This window comes from Ursus americanus, chromosome 7 (genome assembly GCF_024610735.1).
Source record: "Ursus americanus isolate L20-20 chromosome 7, mUrsAme1.1.p, whole genome shotgun sequence".
NCBI classification, from domain to species: domain Eukaryota; kingdom Metazoa; phylum Chordata; class Mammalia; order Carnivora; family Ursidae; genus Ursus; species Ursus americanus.
The window spans coordinates 23,622,182-23,641,435 of NC_142133.1; the positions used below are offsets into that span (position 1 = coordinate 23,622,182).

The 19,254-nt window shown below is 37.8% G+C and overlaps 2 protein-coding genes and 1 non-coding gene across 3 annotated transcripts in view; 2 read left to right on the top strand and 1 right to left on the bottom strand.

The window, feature by feature from the left end:
- CCDC85A (coiled-coil domain containing 85A) overlaps positions 1-19,254 on the top strand; it is a 641,780-nt gene that overhangs the window by 192,073 nt on the left and 430,453 nt on the right. The gene's annotated exons all lie outside the window — the stretch shown is intronic.
- Positions 1-19,254, bottom strand: part of EFEMP1 (EGF-like fibulin extracellular matrix protein 1) — a 58,579-nt gene that overhangs the window by 27,159 nt on the left and 12,166 nt on the right. The window lies entirely within an intron of this gene.
- Positions 546-650, top strand: LOC123786173 (U6 spliceosomal RNA). The gene has a single exon (XR_006777904.2). It is a non-coding gene; the product is annotated as a U6 spliceosomal RNA (small nuclear RNA).

Genomic DNA, 19,254 nt, shown 5'->3' on the forward strand with positions numbered 1-19,254 from the left:
TTGTTCCATATGAATGATTTTTCAGGAAGGAAGGCTCTGCAGCTTTCATCATATTAAAGCATAAGGTTATTCAGTGACTAAAATGTTAAATTTGAACAACTATCAGCTTGTGTCCAAATCCTTCATACGCCAAGTGAGATTTGACTTTTTGGTTTTGTTTCAAATTGATACTATGGTTGCCATTTTCCCCAAGTTACTCATGAATTATCATGCATATTCGAATTTAATTTGCTGATAAATTCTGTTTGACATATGTAGTCTATGGGATATCCCCCCTGTCTATGTTAAAACACTTTCAGTGTTGTGAGGTAATAGCATTCAAATAACTCCTATGAGTTGAAGGAATACCTAAAGGCAATAGGGAACTAAAGAAAATACTGTTCAATGAAACTATTGACCCTGTGAGTGTTTCAATCCTAAAGACTTCTCAAGCTAGCATATAAAATAGCCTTTGGACTTTTAAGTGAATTTGGGACATTTTACCTTACATTTCCATCAGAGACAAAATTATGTTTGGACTATACATTGTCTGTGCCCCCTTCGGCGGGACATGTGGTGGCACATGTACTAAAATTGGAATGATACAGAGAAGATTAGCATGGCCCCTGCGCAAGGATGACTCGCAAATTTGTGGACTGTATGTCCCCTGAGATCTCTTTCAGTTTTAAAAATCGGATATTCAAGCTCACTTTACTGAATTCCTGAATGCTGTTGTAAAAAATAATCATTTTCCCCCTCTTACCTCTTCTGCCCTCTCTACCTTAAAAATATTGGATTCTGGGAAACCTGAACAACATGCTCTTGCTTTTTGGGGACCATGATCATAGATCTCTATTTCTTCTTCCCTTCTTTTTCATTTTTCAGCAGTGGCTTCTGATCTGTAGATTCAAAGGAGGGTCTAAAAATGGACTCATCTTTCAGGATTAAAAGGCTCTGTTAGCTGAGCGGGATGAATAGAAAGTTCTCTTCAATATTTAAATGCACTACCATGTACCTGTAAAGTTACATATTTTCAGGAATTTAGAGTTGCTTAATGCCTGTTTGGCAGCATAAACTCTGAAAAAAATCTCATGGGGAAACACGCCCCATACACAGTTTCTATGTCTGTAGAGTACAAAGGGAGATGGACCTGTGCCAGTTATACAGTTGATATGTTAAAGGTAGATCCCAAACTAAGTCAGTCTTTAAGGGAATTTCTTGGCATGCATAAACACAGAAGGAAAAAAAAAGACTATGTTCTTAGATCTGATGTGTGTGTGTGTGTGTATATATATATATATATATATATATATACTTAAAATGGTTACTGCGTGGAGCACATCCGTAGAGTCTATCATATTCCAAGTTTTCATTTTAGAAGAAAATGGAAAAATTGAGCAATTCATATTGTTAATTTTAAAATTAGCCTGCAATTATTTTTCCCTAGAAATGTAATAATTTATTTATGGAAACCTTTAAATGAAAATCTGGCTTCAGGCATGTATGTAGTTAATGTGGATGACTGCGAGGCTGCCAGAGAGGTGTAGGGATCTCTTTCAGAACTACAACAATCATACTATTTTCTCACTGCACATGATTTTTAAATTCTAAATTATTTTATTTGAGATTGTTTCTTTAGCTGCTTGTACTAGCTTTTTTCTAACCTTATTACACCAAGAATTTATCATACCAAGAATTGGAGTTGATGGGAGGATTGTCGATCTTTTCAGAAAGTCTGAGAACCACAGAATAAATTTTTTTCTTGTGCAACTCACTGACAGAATGATATGAACTATAATTGAGACAGAAGAGTGGGTAAGATCACAGGTTTTAGCATCAAATAGGTCTCAGTTCAAATCCAAGCAACACCATGTTTAAGGTGTGTATTCAGGGAAAATTCTTTAATCTTTCCAAGTTTCACTGACAAAGTCTGTCAAGTAGGGATAATACCCATTTCATAATGCTGTTGTGAGTACTAATTGAAATAACACACCCCTCAAATGGTACCTGGTTGACACTAAGTGCTCAATAAATTGTACTTAACATTGTGAAATGGCTATAAGTCGGTGTACATCAGGTCAGTACTACCGTTGTCTACAGTGCGAGGGAAGCAAAAACCTGCAGAAAGTCAGGGCTTTTAATATAATTTGCTATGCACTTGTATATAATTACCATCCTATCTTTGCTTCCTTGCTCAGTGTCATATTTTGAATGTGGTCTGTTATGACTGAAATCCAGTTGGGAAGAACATCACAGCTTTGAATGACTTCTCTTCCTTTGGCATATTCCAGGTGAACAGATAAGAGAATGGGCAAAATCATTCTTTCTTAAAGCTATTTCTTATTAGGGAAATTGCAAACATTCAAACAAAAGGGATATGGCAAAGCAAAAAAAAAAATCTAACACCTTTTGCATTTCATAATATTTTGTGATATGAAAGGACAGTTAATGGCTATAGGACCCCCTTCGTGGCAATGGAGTGTTAATGTTTATAAAGACTACTTAGCAAACGTAGCTTTGATTGGAGCTCTAATTAGAACCTATACGTAACTCTCAGAAAGAACTTCTGTGTGAACAAGTTCCAACTACGAAAAAGTTATGACGATATACATTTCAGCAGCAATTTTTATTGTATTGACTATGTGGAGGACATTATGGTCATCATCGTTCAAGGCAGTGATGAAGTTATAAATCAGAACTAAAGAACAGATGGGGAGTATTTTCAAATGTAGTGGAAATAACCGCATTGTAAAGTCAGGACAAGTATTTCTGGTTGTTTATTCATAAGGACAAGACTCTAAGATGAACACATCGATGTCTGCCTTTTCAAATGAGTGGGAGTCTTCACAAAACATAACGGTGATCTATGTAATCACTTGTGGCTGATGAAGCATCCATTCAATCATATCATACAGGAGAGTTTGATTTGGAGCCAATTTTTGTTTTGTAAATGCTATGCTAGTAATATGGCAAAACCATGGCATATTAAAAAGTATTCTTTGCATATATTAATTTTGGTTTTCTCCAAACACTAAATGACCTCTTCCCAATGCTTTCATTATAGTTATAGGCAAATTATGTATGTGGATATGACAGACTCTTGTTTCCATATTAAGGGTTTAACAGAGAAAATTAACAAAAAAAGTGAAAGAATTTAAAGCATGAGGAAAAACGCGAGGCTTATGTTGACAGTGTGACAAACCAGCAGGTGGCTAGGCTGACTTCCTTCTGTCATCTTCTTACTTATTCTCTCTTTCTCTGTCCTGCATTTCTGACTTCTTCCTATTTAAATACTCTATTCTGCATTTGCCCTTTCTCAATTTCACTCCGATCAGACAGAGCATTGTTCTAACTTGAGAGCTCTGACTGCTGCCACATCCGAAGTAGTGTTAGTACATCTCCCACTGGTTTGTAGGTCTTGGGCACTGCTACTTCAGCAATGGCCCAGTACTGTGACCCTCCCAAGCACCCTCTGGGAGCTCAGCAGGGTGACCCTGCCATCTTTATCATCTCAATGAAGGTGAGCTGCTGTCCAGGTCCCCAGAACTCCAACACCTACTGCCAGTCTCATCACTACCCACATAGATGTTGATAAAATGCAGAAGGCTCAAAATTAGTTTGAGCCTCACTGCAACATAACAGATGGTTTAATATAAAAACTAGTCTTTTCCTTAGATTCCAATTTACAAACACATTTTTTTTTAAAGGATTTTATTTATTTATTTGAGAGAAAGAGAAAGAGTTCATGTGGGGGAAGGGACAGAGGCAGAGAATCCGAAGCCAACTCCACTCTTAGCACGGAGCCGGACGTGGGGCTCAATCCCTTGACCCGTGATCACCCTGATCAAGACCTGAGCAGAAACCAAGAGTCTGTCGCTCAGCCGACTGCACCACCCAGAGCCCTTATCAGTGCATTCTGATATGACCCTCCACATCAGCCAGGCTGCATATCGCCATGTGTAAGACACCTTTTGCCACCTGTCTGACTTTGCCCATGAGCCCCTCCCCAACCTCTCTACTTTAACAGGATAAATTCCTTTTCAAGGTTCAGCTCAGGCCCATCTTTATGTTTCTTTTCTCAGGTTCCTTTGGTCAATGTAAGATCACTACAGAAAGCAGCTTGTCCAGCTGACTTTGGGACAGCTGTATCCTTGTTAAGAAAGAGCAGTAGCAGCAAATTTGCTATCTCTAGAAAGTCAACTGCCTTGGATAGGTCTTGAATAGCTGTTCCCAACCTCCTCCTTAACTTAAGGGTGAAAGTGTGCCCCTGGCACCTTATCTGGTTCAGGGTCCCAAACAAGTTTTGCTCCAACTACTGATTTCTGGCATTCTTCATTAGGAAACCAGCTGCTGAATAACCCTCGGTATATATTGGTGGCCTTTATAAATTTTATGGCCCCAATTTGTTGAAGGTACCAACTGAGCTCTCCACTGGATTTGATGCATAAATTATGGCACCATTATATTACAACATAGCAAAACATAATAAATAACACTCAGAGCTTCCATAGTATTTATACAATTGTTATTACATTTTTTTTACAAGACTAAGGAATGCCATGCCAAATTGGGTGAGTGTGTAGAACTTCTTGTAGCTTCTGCAAAGGCTGAGTTAAATTTTACTTTCAAATTTGTCTTCCAATAAGTTTTAGTATGAACTTTAAGACAGAACAAACCCCAAGTGGTAAAAATACTTTAAGAACTACCGTTATATTCTAGGTGAATAAAATCACAATGGCCTAGAACAATGCACTAAGTGTCGAGTGGATTCTTAATGCTGATGTTTTAAACTTTTCTTTGAGCTAAGATATTTTCCCCACTGCACTCTATTTGGTTAAAAATGTGAGCTGTGCTATTTTTAGAATGAAATTCATACTTAATTTGCCTTGTAGCACTGTTATAAGTGGGGAATGAAACCTGTCCTAATTACTTACAATGAAATTATTTAACTGGACTAACAGTTAGTATTTAGAAATGTTTTGCAAAGTAAATTATGTGTTTCCCTCCTCTGTGAGCAAAGAGAGTGGACTTCATTCGGATTTGCATACGTTCTGTATTTGTATAGGACATCTTTCACTTGGTGCAGATGAAAACTCATTATGTCACTTTCCAGTATCTTCAGGATAAAATTCAAACTTTTTAATGTGATGTGCAACACCCTTCATGACTTGATCCTTGCTTACCATCATGTACTACACACTGAATCATGCAGAACACTTGTTCCCTTCTTCTCTCTTTTACTTAGGACCTTAGCAAGTGCTCTCTGCATGGAACATTCTTTCTCCTTCCGTCCCTCCCTCCCCCCAATTTGTTAAAGGCTAATTCACACCTTCCTTAGACTGAAGCCTGGTGTCACCTTCTCTGGGAAGTCTTTAAAATGGGAGACTCAAAATGTCACACTGTAATTACTGTCCACTCCCTCTTAGACTGTGAGCTTTAGAAGGCGGGCACAATAGGCTTTTTTATCTTTGTATTCGCAGTACCTACTGTGCTTAGCACATAATAGTTACTCAACTCAGGCTTCTTGAATAATCTTACAGTTACAGGATATTTAGTGGTCTTGTGCCACCTTCCAAACTGTAATTAACAAAGCAAATGTTAAAATCCAGTATAAAATAATAAAGTAAATCTAGGCAACTAACACATCATCTCCAGAAGACCCCACTTTTAAGAAGTATATGCATGACTATTGCTTATGAAATGTTTTAGAATTGAAACTTAAAGAGATCAATACACAGACAGAACAGGTGTTTTACCTTTGCAAAATTCTAGCTGTTGGTTAAGTTTTAAATACACACACACACACAAAGTATCACGACTTAGTGAAGTGAGATCTAAATCCAGTTAAAATTCTTTTGGATTATTTCATAAGGTGAACTACATATTCTTATGTTTTTAAGTCCTTGCTTTATCAGCTTAGCAGTCCAGCCTTACCCTCACTCCCAAACAGCCCTTCCAAACCCCTCCTTCCCTTTTCGTACTCAATTTAAATTCTCATTTTTAATTAAGGTAATTGTGAACTAGGAAATGCATTTCCCCTAGCCATACTGGGAGAACTTTTTGTTCTCCTCTATTTATAACCAGATTATTCCTTGGTTCATGCTTTATATGCAAAATGGATGGTAGAGGACTTAATGGGGAGAGTGGGCCTATGGGTAGTTACTGCTTGCCATAATTTCCTGTAATTGCAAAAAACTTTTTTATAATCAGGGCATCACTCTGCTTAGATTACGTTCATTGAATTTCACAACATCACAGTCTTAACTATATTAGAAATAAGAGCAACTGCTGTTAAAGGTCTATGTTCAGACGTAGTTTATGGTTAGAGACTTACTCTGTATTCCTTCAGCCATATATTATGACTAATGAACATTCTACAGTTTAATGGATGTGAGCATGAGACAGAAAGGCCGATTGTTCAAAAGATCATTTAAGGGCTTGTTTAGCTCCTAATTGGTTATTTCATGGGGTGTAGGAGCTGAAATTATACCAAAATATTATTAATCGACTATTTGATGTTTACCTTTATGATACCTATGAATAAATATATATTGCTAAACAATATTATAAATCATTTATCGTAGTTGGAGTGGAACTTGTTTAGAATTGTCTTTGACTCAGGATTTGACTCATCACTTATTTACAAAAATAATGAATGTGTCTGTTAGAAATGATTTTAAACAAATTAATTATGATCCTGAAAATAGTCCTTGTGGATCAAACTCTTTTTATGCTTCTTATTAGCATTGTTATTATATGTACAGTACTTGAAAATTAATGTAACTCTTTTTTGAGGAACTCATTCACTTTACAAGAAGTCAGATCTGCCCCCATCTCCCATCCCAGTCCTACTAAGGTGATTCAACACATTTAGCCATATGTGTATACTTATTTTTCCCTCTCATCCTACAACTGTTCGGAAGTAGCATTTTCATTATGTCATTTTTTTATTCAAAATCTTTCTCAAGTTATGACATTACTAAATCTAAATGGCTTAACCAAGAATTGGATTCATACAAACTGTCCTCCAATGACTTTTCTTAACTTGATTCCTGTGGTTCCCACAATAGCCCCCCTTTCCCTCACCCCAAACACTGACAGGATATTGTCACCATTATTCTGCATATAGGACATCTCCCCAGCAAAGCCTGCCTTTTCTCCTCTAAGGATTATTTATACCCAGTTGGTCTTTCATGACCCAGATTATATCCACGGCCTCCGAAAAGCACGTTATGGCCCCTGATTGTAGCAAGCAATCCCTCCTCTGGACTCCCACCTCCGCTTTTACCATTGACTCCATGGGGACTGAGGCCCTCGACTAAAGTTTTGTTGACCTGAATTGTTAAGCTGAATTATTTGTATTATTTAATTTTTTTTTAAATCAACCTTACCTTACCACTACAGATAGACTGAAAAATCCTTGCAAGAAAGGCTATATGTCTAGGCATCTAGTACAGTTTGGATACATATTAACTGAATATATAGTTGCATGAATTGATGAATAAATGACTAAAAATTGAACAAATGAATGCATGAATGGTGCAGATGTCAGAGTATACATGAGAAAATATATCCTAAATTTAGATGAACAATTTGGGGTCTGGTGAGGGAAAGGTGGAATTCTTTAAAACCAAGGCTCATGATATTTTAATGCTTACAGGGCAAAAAGTAGTGGCTCTAGCAAGAATGGCCAGAAATAGGCTTTTTTAGTTCCATAATCCCTCAGTTGAGCTCTGCATGTTTGGGAATTTAAGATCAGCATGATGTTATGGTGACAACCTGGCCACACAATGTCCCTCTTTCCTTCTACCCAAGGAGGGATCATGACTTCATTCTCTGGGAAGGGGACTCTCCTCCAAAGCATTCAAGGATCATCTCTCTGAAAAATTAAATGAAATGCAAAATGGGGGCAGGACAGAACCAATCTTAGAGAGCATGCATGAATTCTGGGGGGAAAAGTCATTGCTGAGTTTTATAATTTTTTTGTCTTTTAAACCTTTGAAAAAAGAGACCAACTCTGGTTTCAGTTTAATTTTTTTTTCAAAAAAAAAAAAAAAAAAAACCCAAAAACCCTACATGGCCACTTCTTCAAATTTGTTCCAGATGGATTTAGTCATAGAATGATTGATTATCCACTCAGTGTGAGCTATGTGGTTAAGCTCAGAAACCTACAACAAACTAGTTTGGAGCTGTGTTTCATGGTAAATGGCAGAAAGGATAATCCTTAAGCTGTCATTTTAGAGTTAGTGATGAGGAAAGAGGAATTTAGTGGGGCTACTTATGTCAAGAGAATGTATTAGCAAATGGATGGTTGAATATGAAGAAATCTTATGAGCGTGATACTTTTTTTTTCCTCTGGACTTCATGGTAAGGGGAACCAGATCTGACTGGCAGCCGCCTTAAAGGCTTCCCCAGCTCTCACTGCCTGCTCCGTGGACCAGACCACCTCCCCAGGATGCTCCAGGCCTGAGGCCAGAGGCTGGCCTCTACGTGGAAGCTGGGGCACCCATTTATCCTAGCCTACACAATAGGCCCACAGAGGTTTTTATTATTGGTATCAGAGACACCTGGGCAAATCTGGAAACTAATTCTGGGGAGAGTGAACCAAAGAGAAACTATACTGCATTCCACACAGAGCTGTATCATGCACTTTAAAAAGCAATTTAACAACATTTGGTATCTTTTCATTTTAAAAAAAAAAAACACTTCCTTTGGATTTTAATTACTCTTTTTAATAGCTGTATTAGCATTTTATCTATTCTTTCCATCTGGTTAATTTACAATTTAGCTACTAGAACATTCTTTTAGGAGAGACTGGATGTGTCTGGTGGCTTTCCCCACCTTCCACCATTTGATTTTACTGGTTCTCCTATATGTTGTTCAACTTTTTGGTTTCCATCTTCACTGATTTTTCTGTTTTTGCTCATATATCTTTTCTCTTTTTTCTTTCCCTTAGAGGGCTCTTCGGCTCTATTATTGTCTTCTTGCTGAAAAACGAGCCACTAACCTGCCTCCTAATCAAGATACCTACCCTTAGAATCCCAAGAAAATCCATGCTGGTTTTTATGGCTTCTGAATTTTTAAGTCTTACATAACTTATTTATTGTAATCTTAGGTTATGCTCAGCACATGTCTCCTAGTAGATTTTTGAGGCAAAAGAAAAGATGTAAACATGTGTAAACATAAAAATGACAGTTCTAGGCACGGGCTTTTGACTAGGCTGAAGGAAGAAAAATGTGACCAAAACAGAACAGAGGTTTCTATGGGAGAGATGGAGAACATTTTCCATGATTCCCTAACAAACACAAATAACACAGATGTCTAGGACAAAAGTTAACATGACGAAGAAGAATTTTTACTAAATTTATTTTATGTAACAGGCATTCAGGTATATGCTAATCTGTAAGAATAAAGGTAGTTCTTCTGCTTGCTCATAAAGTTTTTGTTTCATGGATATTGTTTATTTATAGAATAGATTAAAGAGGTTCTTAATCAAAAGTTTCAGAATCAAAGAATATAGTCATAATTATTTAGGAGTGGTTTTGGAGAGGATTGGTAGCATTTTAGAAGTTCCAAATCCATGAAGGAGAGAAGGCTATACTCATTCAGAAGGAGCTATCAGAAGAGCGAGGTTCTTCTTAACAGACAGTACTTTGCCTATTTCAACCACACCCATCAGGCAGTGTATCTGAATGAGTCATCCAGTCTCCTGTACTGCTGGGGAGGTGGGTGCATTTTGCTTTTTAACTCATATTTTGCTTTTCAAAACCATTCAAAATTCTAGATTTAACTCTTAAAGTTTGGGCTGGAATCGATGGAGGGGGAATTTTCATTATAGATCGTGGTAGGCAGCTACTGACATGGCTCCCAATGATTCCAGACTCCTCACATTCATACTGTTGAATGGAGACTGGATCTTGTGACTTATTTCTAATGAACAGAACATGGCAAAAATGATGGGTTGTCACTTCCATGATTAAGTCACAAAAGACTGTGACTTCAGTCTTAGTAGTGTTCTCTCTCTCTTGCCCCCTCCCTTGCTTACTCTGATGAAGAAGGCTGCTATGTTGTGAGATGGTCTATGGAGAGGTGTATGTGGCAAGGAGTTGAAGGAGGAAGAACTCATGACCAACGGAGGCAGGAAGTAAATCCTGCCAAAACCCATTAGTGAGGGAGCTAGGATGTGGATCTTTCCCAGTGAAGCCTAGAGATGACTTCAGCCTTGTGAAAGACCCAAAGCCAGGGGACCCAGCTAAGCCACATCTCAATTTCTGACCCAGAAAAAATGTGAGATAATAAGGGTTTGTTGTTTCAAGCCGCTAAGTTTTAGGGTAATTTGTTATGTGGCAACAGATAACTAGTGTGTAGACTTCCTTATGGTTTCTATGTGATGGATAATAACCCATACTCAGGAAAGATTGGTTACTTTGTTGTAAACCTGGTTTGAGTCTGAGTCTGAAAATATCCCCAAATATGAAATGAATAGATTTGTAGAACTTAAACAGATTGTTCTTTGCTGAAAGGTACTTAGGAAGGCAGGAAATCTTAACTGAAGGCAGGACATTTTAATTCAAAATGAAGAAATAATACAGAGCCTTTAATATTTAGTGTAGTCACCTTTACATATTAAAGCAGTTTATATTAATATATGCAAAAAAAGTATATTTACTGTGCAGCAAAATAAAAATAACTCCTTTTTCTGCTAGGGTTGAAATGGAGTCCTGGGCTATGACATGAACCACAATAATTACCCCTGTCAGTGCCTGGGGAAAAGACTGCAGTGATCTGGCTTGAAAGCTTCAGTGATTTGGTCCAGACCTAACAAAGAACCAGTACTAGGTGTGAACTGTTTTGTCAATAAAGCTTCACGTCATTAGAACTGTCTGGATTTTGTTTCTGAGTCATTAATGCTATTACAATCACAGAATGCACCTGCATTCTTCCCAGGGCAGATTTTAACTTGTTCTGGTATGTTTTTCTGATAAAAATACCATCTGAAAGGCAAAGAACTCCTATCAATAGAAGCAGCTTAAAGGCCAGGCATGTATCAATCATGAGCCACATAGCAACCACACTTCGAAAGCTTATAACCTAGAGAAAGTACACTCTTTACCTCTCTCTTAATTTCTCTCTCATTCTTCTACAGTTGTTTTGAATAAGAGCTGGGAAGGGCGGCTTTTTAATTTTAACAGCTGAGAAAACTGAGGCCCAGAGAGGTTAACTGGCTTAATATAGTCAAGTCACTTAGGGGAAGACCCAGATGGAAACCTTTGTCTCTTGCTGAGTTTCCTGGGGTTTCTGCCACTCTTTGCTGCCAAAGACTACTTTCTGGGATCCTCCTGAGCATTCAAGCATAAAAACATTCCACTACAGGGGAAAATTATATTAATTAGTAAGCAAAGGAAATATCTATGTATTACAGCTGTAGCTGTAACAATGGAATTTACATTGGAGAAACTGAGTACTAACCAGAGGAGAAAATATCTTTTTGGAAAAACAAACGAACAAACAAAACCTCACCACATGCAAATTATCCAAATTATACCACATTTTGCTAAAGGCAGGAAATAGAGGATGAAGAATCACTAGACACATCAGCTTCCTGTGGGAAGCACAAATTTTCAACTACTGGAAGACAGGCTCTGTATATATCCACAAAATCTGGGGACTTTGTAGAAATGTGAAATCTCAGGTCTCATCCCAGACCTACTGAATCAGAATTTTCATTTTAATAGGATCTCCGGGTAATTTATATTGCATTAAAATTTGAGAAGCCCTAGTCTATCACACGTAGCAATAAAAGATTCTCAAAAACTTATTAAACAATTGAATCGCAAATTTAAAGACTCCACTAGCCAACTTTATAAAAACAGTAAAACTGATTTATTCAGAGTCACCCTTCCTTTTTTTCTTCATCAGTTTTTTTTTTTTTGAGGAAAATAGGCATTTACATGTATGAACGTAAGTGGAAATTTGGTAATTGTAATACTATTTTATGAGATACTTCAGTAGAACCTATTTTCGATTAGCGTAGTCTACACTTACTCATTGTCCTTAAAGCTCCTATCTTGCTCTCCTTTTCCCCTCTCTTCCAGTTCCATTCTACATCTCTTTGTTTCTGCCCCTCATTCTTCTTACAGCTGCTCCTGACTCCCAGGGTAAAAGGAGATTCCTGGAAGAGAAGGTTATAGCTCAGCTATTTGCCCTATCTTGCTTTTTTTTCCTCCACAAATGTGTGAATATGGTCCTGGCCTCTACCCTAACAGGTGTTCGCTGCATTTTTTTGGGTTTTTCCCTAGATGACTGATTTTCATACTGAATGGTATGTGGTGATGGCAGGTAGTGTTGGGGGGAGAGTGTTACCATTACTTGAGTCTCTTAGCAGAGGAGCCAGGGAAGTCCCATAACAGGCTTCACCGTTCCATTCTAATAATATTTGGTATATATATTTACAATCAGTCAATGAGCAAGCAACATTAAGTCACGAATTTTCAGCAACTGCAGTTACTCAGTTGTGATCTTTCTGGATAAGTGGTTCACCTAACTGTCACAGCAAAGAGAAATTATTTCTTCTCCTTTAAGGGAAAGTGGTGTTTTCTTTCTGCTGAGTAGTAGAATTGACATAACAGAGATGTGTCATTTTTTTAAGAACAGTTTGTAAATGTAGCTCTCCAAATCAAGTGCAAAGATGTGGTTTGAACTTGAATCTGCACTGATTCTTCTTTTCCTAACTTGAGAACTATACTGAATAACTAGCTGGTAGTTTTACCCACTTCTCAGGACTTTGATTTGATTTTTTTTAAGCTCTTCAGAAAATTCAAAACACTACTCATATTTAATGAAATAATTCATGCAATCTTCCTTGTTGAGGTCTTCGTTATTTTCTCTTGTCACTATAAACTGTTCCCTTAATATGAGACCAGAAACTGTATTTTACCAAGAAAAACCATGTATTTTACCAAGAAAAACCATGTTATGACCCTATGTAACACTTTTGGTAATGTGTAATTCTGCCTACTCCTGACTTTGATGTTATAACCAGATTTTCCAACAATTCTTTAAAACTTTCTATTAGAACCCTAATACTGTTTGTGGCTGGGTTTTTACAATGGCAACTAAATAGCCCAAGATCTTTTAATAGAGTGATATTCTGATGGTCTATTTGGGGTATTAACCATCTGTGACAGCTTGGTTTCTTGAAAACTATAGCTCTGGCATGCTTACACAATCCATTTTTCCGCTTAAATTGAAAAATCAATGAGAAGATTTTTTAGTTTACTTAGAGCTGAACTCTCATTTACAATGGTTTTGTTATTTAACATCTTTTTTTGAATGAACTATTCACCAAATAATCTTTCCTCGTATTTCAGAACTATCATTAGCTACTTAAATTGCACCATGATTAAGTTTCCTTCTTTCATTTAGCTTCGTTTTTTTTATCATTAGCTTATTTATTTATTTATTTTTCAATCACTAAAGAAGGAAGGTCATGCAGTTGAAGTTCAGAACAAAGCCCTGCATCTTTACCAGCTTGTGTGGGAGTATTCCCCCACCCCTCTGGCTACCTTCCTGGATTAGGGTTCTTCTGATTCGCCAGGTCATGAACTGTTTTTACAAAAGGGACCCACAGGTTTCACTGGGAAGTTTAATTAATCATGAATGACTGGAATTTTCTGCCTTGCTTGTTGAGTGGACTTTTATTCCGGGCTACCTCCTGACTATATAATTTACCAAAGTCTGAAGAATGAAAGAGCATGGGGATTCAGTGTCAGACTCAAATAAGCTATTTTTAAATCCATTCTATGAGGGTCTATCTAAAAAGTTTATTTTGCTAATAATTCTGTTGCTCATTGTAGAATGCAGAGGTGGGTCAGGATGGAATCTAGGTAAATCTCTAAGGAAGATTAGTAAAGAAACAGCCAGGGTGCTGTAGAAGCATAAGACAACAGGGCCTTAGAGGGCACCCCCTATCACTTTTACTTCTATTTTGTTGACCCTGTCTTTACTCCATCTAACAAAATTACTTGTTGATTAAATAATGCAGTAGCTGTCCAAGGTGTCCTGTTCTCCTGTGATAGGTAAACACATGAATTTAGAAAGCAGTTTCCAGCGCTGATATTACAGAAATAATGAGAGAGTAACAATCATTTTAGAAGCTTTATCAGCTTGGATCAATTTAATTTGGGTACTTGTTACTTTCCTATCAAAAATGATGGTGCATAATACATGTCTGTGCATGTGCATGGATATGGATATGAACCTGAGTGGGTGTGTGCGTGTGTGAGTACATGTGTGTGAGCGGGAATAGATGCAAGCTAGGCAAGAAAGGGGACATTGGGCCTGCAGAGGCATATTTCTGAGGTGTCTTTGAACACCTTCTTTTAGAATGTCCTTGTCTCTTTTAAATGAGGTATCTTCTGGTATCACAAACTCTCAGGAAAGAACATGGATAAGGAGAGAAAACCATCTTATATAATAATCTCTCCTCAGGCCTCAAATTATGAAACTCAGTGATTAGAAAAAAAATTCGTCAGTGGGTTTAGTAAAATTAAATGGTGCCAGATACCTCAATTGCTCCTGTATTTTGGGAGAATAATTAGAGTTCAAATAGTTCTCTAAGAAGCCTCCTCAACAACAGTTCAAGGGATTCAATAGCAGATTCTGAAAAACAGACATACCGCTCTTCGTAATTAATGCTGAGTAAAAATTTGGTAATTTTTTGGTAAAAAATTTATTCTTTTTATTAAATTTATTTTTTTTACCAATTTTTGGTAAGAAAAATACTGAGATTTTTTTTACTGAATAGTAAAAATGTCAATCACAATTTAATGGCATGCTCATTTGCGAATGTATGTATGAGAGGAGAACTCTGCTGCAAAATATTTTGCAAGTAAAATCTAACTAATCACCATTAAACAAAAAAATCTTCCTTAATCCAGATTGTGATAGACCTGGCTTCCAGGGAGAACACCGAATAGAACCCTGTGAATTGTTTCCCATTTTGGATCATGTTCTACACCTCCACTCAAGGGAGTAGGAGTAGATTCCTTACAGGACACATAGCTGTGTAGGGTGCAAAATTTGTTTCATTACAGTTGCTGGAACTTTTTGGGATTTAACTATATGCACAACAGTAGTTTCAATTCCCATTATGATTCTTATTTTTGCTGGACATACATAAAAGCTATACACACAGGGGCGCCTGGGTGGCGCAGTCGTTAAGCGTCTGCCTTCGGCTCAGGGCGTGATCCCGGCGTTCTGGGATCGAGCCCCATATCAGGCTCCTCTGCTGGGAGCCTGCTTCTTCCTCTCCCACTCCCCCTGCTTGTGTTCCCTCTCTCGCTGGCTGTCTCTCTCTGTCAAATTAATAAATAAAATCTTTTTTAAAAAAAAAGCTATACACACAACTTTTTCGGGTGTCTCTGGTTCCATTCCCTACTTGACATTCTTATTTCATCTACAGTTCAAGTATAAGCTAGTTAGTAGCTCCCAATGGGGCCCTCAGTAGCTGGTTTCTTTCTTCCTGGGCCCCTGGGATCCATGGATTTTCTTCTCACCTCCCAAGCAATTCAGCTCTTCCTACCTTGGAACCAGATCAGAACTGTACTTTTTAAAGTCACCTACACCCAACTAAATGACTTTCCTGGGTTCTATCCTTCAGCATTTGAACAAAGTTGACATTAAAAAGGATAATTTCTGGCTGGTAGTTGATGAAAATGACCACGATGGATTGCTCTGATCTTTTCTTCCTTTCTTACTCTTATTTTAGAGAGCTCTTTTATCAAGTGCCCTGAGCTTGTTCACAATATCAGAGAGTTTACATAAATATTTTCCAGCCTTATGATTATGTCACTTCAAATCTCATAAATATTAACATTTCCCCTAAACAACTCTATTTTCATTATTCACCATTAGATTTCTGAGGAATTATATATTTGTTACAAAGAGGCATTCACTAGTTAAATGACTTGTCAGAAAGTAAAAGAAAAAAAAATCTAGTATTTCCAATTACTAGTTTTGCCCTAGGGATAACAGAAGCCTGTTTATTCACCAATGTTTATTAAAAACCTAACAATCCAGGATGTAAAGAATAGATGTGATAGCTCCTTTCAAGTTGCTTAAGCTTAAAATGGGAACAAGATATCTAAGACCCCAATTATTAATGAGAAATTTGATAACATATATAGTTGGGAAATATACCTTTATATACGTTTGGTACTTAACAGCTCATTTACAAGGATGGTTTTAGAACTCAGAGTAAACCATAAGCCTGAGCTCTCTGATGCTTAAAAGCCATTCATTTATTCAATTAAACACACACACACATGCACAAAAAACCCCACATCTGCTTAGTGTCTATTCAATAATAAATAAAACAGGACACAGTTCAGGAAGATATTTAGACAGAGCTGGAGGAACATATTAGGATTATATCAGGGAGAGTTACTGAGGCTGGAACCAGTCATAGATGTTGGCTATGCAGTGGCTCAGCATCATGTGTACTTTCTGATGAGGTTTTCGTCTACCTACCCTTATGCCTTTCCTTGTTAGCATTCCTATCAGCAGCACACTATTTCTGGGGGACTCTCCTGGGAAACCACTCTAGAGTAGAAGAAACATGGACACAATGCTGATTCTCACCTATTCTGCTTGGCTACATGATGGTTACTTCCTCTATATGGTTTGGATTTTTTAATTTCCTCATGACACCTCTCAACCTCCCCTCATCATTCTCTTCTTTTTTTTTTTTTTTTTTAAAGATTTTATTTATTTATGTGACAGAGAGACAGCCAGCGAGAGAGGGAACACAGCAGGGGGAGTGGGAGAGGAAGAAGCAGGCTCCCAGCGGAGGAGCCTGATGTGGGACTCGATCCCCGATCGCCAGGATCACGCCCTGAGCCGAAGGCAGACGCTTTAACGACTGCGCTACCCAGGCGCCCCTCATCATTCTCTTCTAACTGGTCCATTCTAGGCCACCTGGGTGGCTCAGTGGTTAAGCGTCTGCCTTCGGCTCAGGTCATGATCCCTGGGTCCTGGGATGGAGCCCCCACATCGGGCTCCCTGCTCAGTCGGGACGCCTGCTTCTCCCCTCCTTCTGCCTGCAGCTCTCCCTGTTTGTGCTCGTGCTCTCTCTCTGTCAAATAAATAAATGAAATCTTAAAAAAAAAATAAAGATCCATCCCAGGGAGGAACTAAACTTTTGTTCTTGACCACATTTCTGGTTACAGGTCTTTTTTAAAATTTTGTCCAAATATAGATTTCAGTAAATTGGAAGGATACCTGTATCACACACTGGTGATACTTTAAGCAGTTCGTTATGCACTTCTTGCGATGTCCCGTGTGTCGCATTGCTGGACTGTTGTCGGTTTCTTTTATTGCTTTTTGATGACTGAGGGGTCGATGATGCCAAGTTTCCTAAGGACAATGACCACTCCTTCCTTCCACTTTGTTTCTATCAAAGTGCCTCACAAGAGAAAGTAGTTCTCAAACTTGACTGAGTTTGTTGAGCACTCACTGAAAGGGTTTGTGTTCTGTTTGATCAATTTCACTTGCGGTATTGCCTGGTTACCCTTGAATAGGACAGATGCACAATTATTTGAAAAGTAGTTCAAGGTTTAAAAATTGATTTTGCTCAAATCTTAAGTTTTTCAGTCTATTTAGTACACATTTACATAACATTGATTCACTGTCTCTTCTTCCTTTGATCTGCAGTTATATGAAATTGACAGCAATAAGCTATCCATGCTGCTGCCAGTATCTTGCCACTCAGCCTTCCTTCATGTCATTTCTTGATTTCATCTTTATTAAATGTTTACAAATCAGTTAGGTTCAAGCTACAAGCCTAAAATTGTGGCTAAATGCTTGCAATGACAGCTGTGGTTTTCTGCCAATATTTGAATGCAGTTTTCTTGATCAGTTTTGTTTTTGAGTGTGCAATTTGCAGTTACCTCCTGGAAAAAGAAGCATGCTAATGGATTTCAGATGTGGCGTGAATTACTTATTTGTACGTTCGTGCAAAATCAAACACATTTGGGACAAATTTCGTTTACTCTTTGGTTTCAAAGAATAGAATTGTGCCAGTAATTCAGCAAGTGTAAGGGCAATCTTTACAAATAGGGCAACTTGTTGATTTCAAAGAATACAGTTTGAGACTTTCTGCTGGAGAAAGAAATAATGAGCCAGTAACCAGTGCACATTCCTGAAGTTACCCAGGCTTGCAATTCTACTCTCATCTGCTTCTTTTTGCTGCTACAGGGAGAGGGAAATTCATTCCACAGATTAAGTGTTAACTAGTTTTAACAAGAATCTCGTCTTTGATGAGAAGTAAATCTTTGATCAAGTTTAAATTGAACAGAAGACACTATGGGAACATTCTTCTAATATCTGATGATATTCATAGAATCTAAGTAGAATGAGATGTCAGCTGGGCATCTAGTAGTGGAAGGATCTCGTATCACTTTGGTAAATGAAAGATGTTTTAAAGCCAAAGTCAGAATCAACTTTCTCGTTTGTGACTCTGCATGAACTAAACCTCTGGATGGCATTATCTCATCTCACCAGTTTGTGCTGTGAGCATAAGGGGTGCCTACAGAAGGTATGAGTATTTCTTAGCACCAACCATTGCCATAGCCAGACCAGAACTTAGAGATTCACCAACTGACAATTTAAGGACTGTTATGGTATTTCACATTTTCAGGTTTTATAGAGAGATGCAAGGTCTCTTGTTTTTGTCTTTAGATGCTTCCTTTCCCTCTAGACTGCACATATCATACCCTACTAACTAGGACTCATGACCACTCATGTTTAGGAATCAGAGTACTGATGATGACAATAAAAAGGCGAGAGAAGTAAAATAGAAACAGAATATATATTTTTGATAGTTTCTTTTTCCTACTTCACATTTCCCATGTAAAGTATTATAACCCTACCCTCTGATTTTTGTAGCTGAATACAATTCTCCGATGTTAAGATTAAGTTGTGGCTGTGGTTCTCAAACTTGAACACACGTCAAAATCATAGGATTATTAAAACACAGACTGCTGAGTGCCATCCCCACAGTTTCTGATTCAATAGGTCTGATGGAGCCCAGGAATTAGCATTTCTAATAAATTACTGGATGCTGCTAACGCTGCTAGTCTAGGGACCACACTCTATGAAACCACAGACTTAGGCAGTTATAGATCATAGTCTTTTGTTGCAGAAGTGTGATCATACTGACCTCTTTCATCCTTTCACCTCAAATAGTTGCTATTCAATTTTTATGAGGCAATTTTA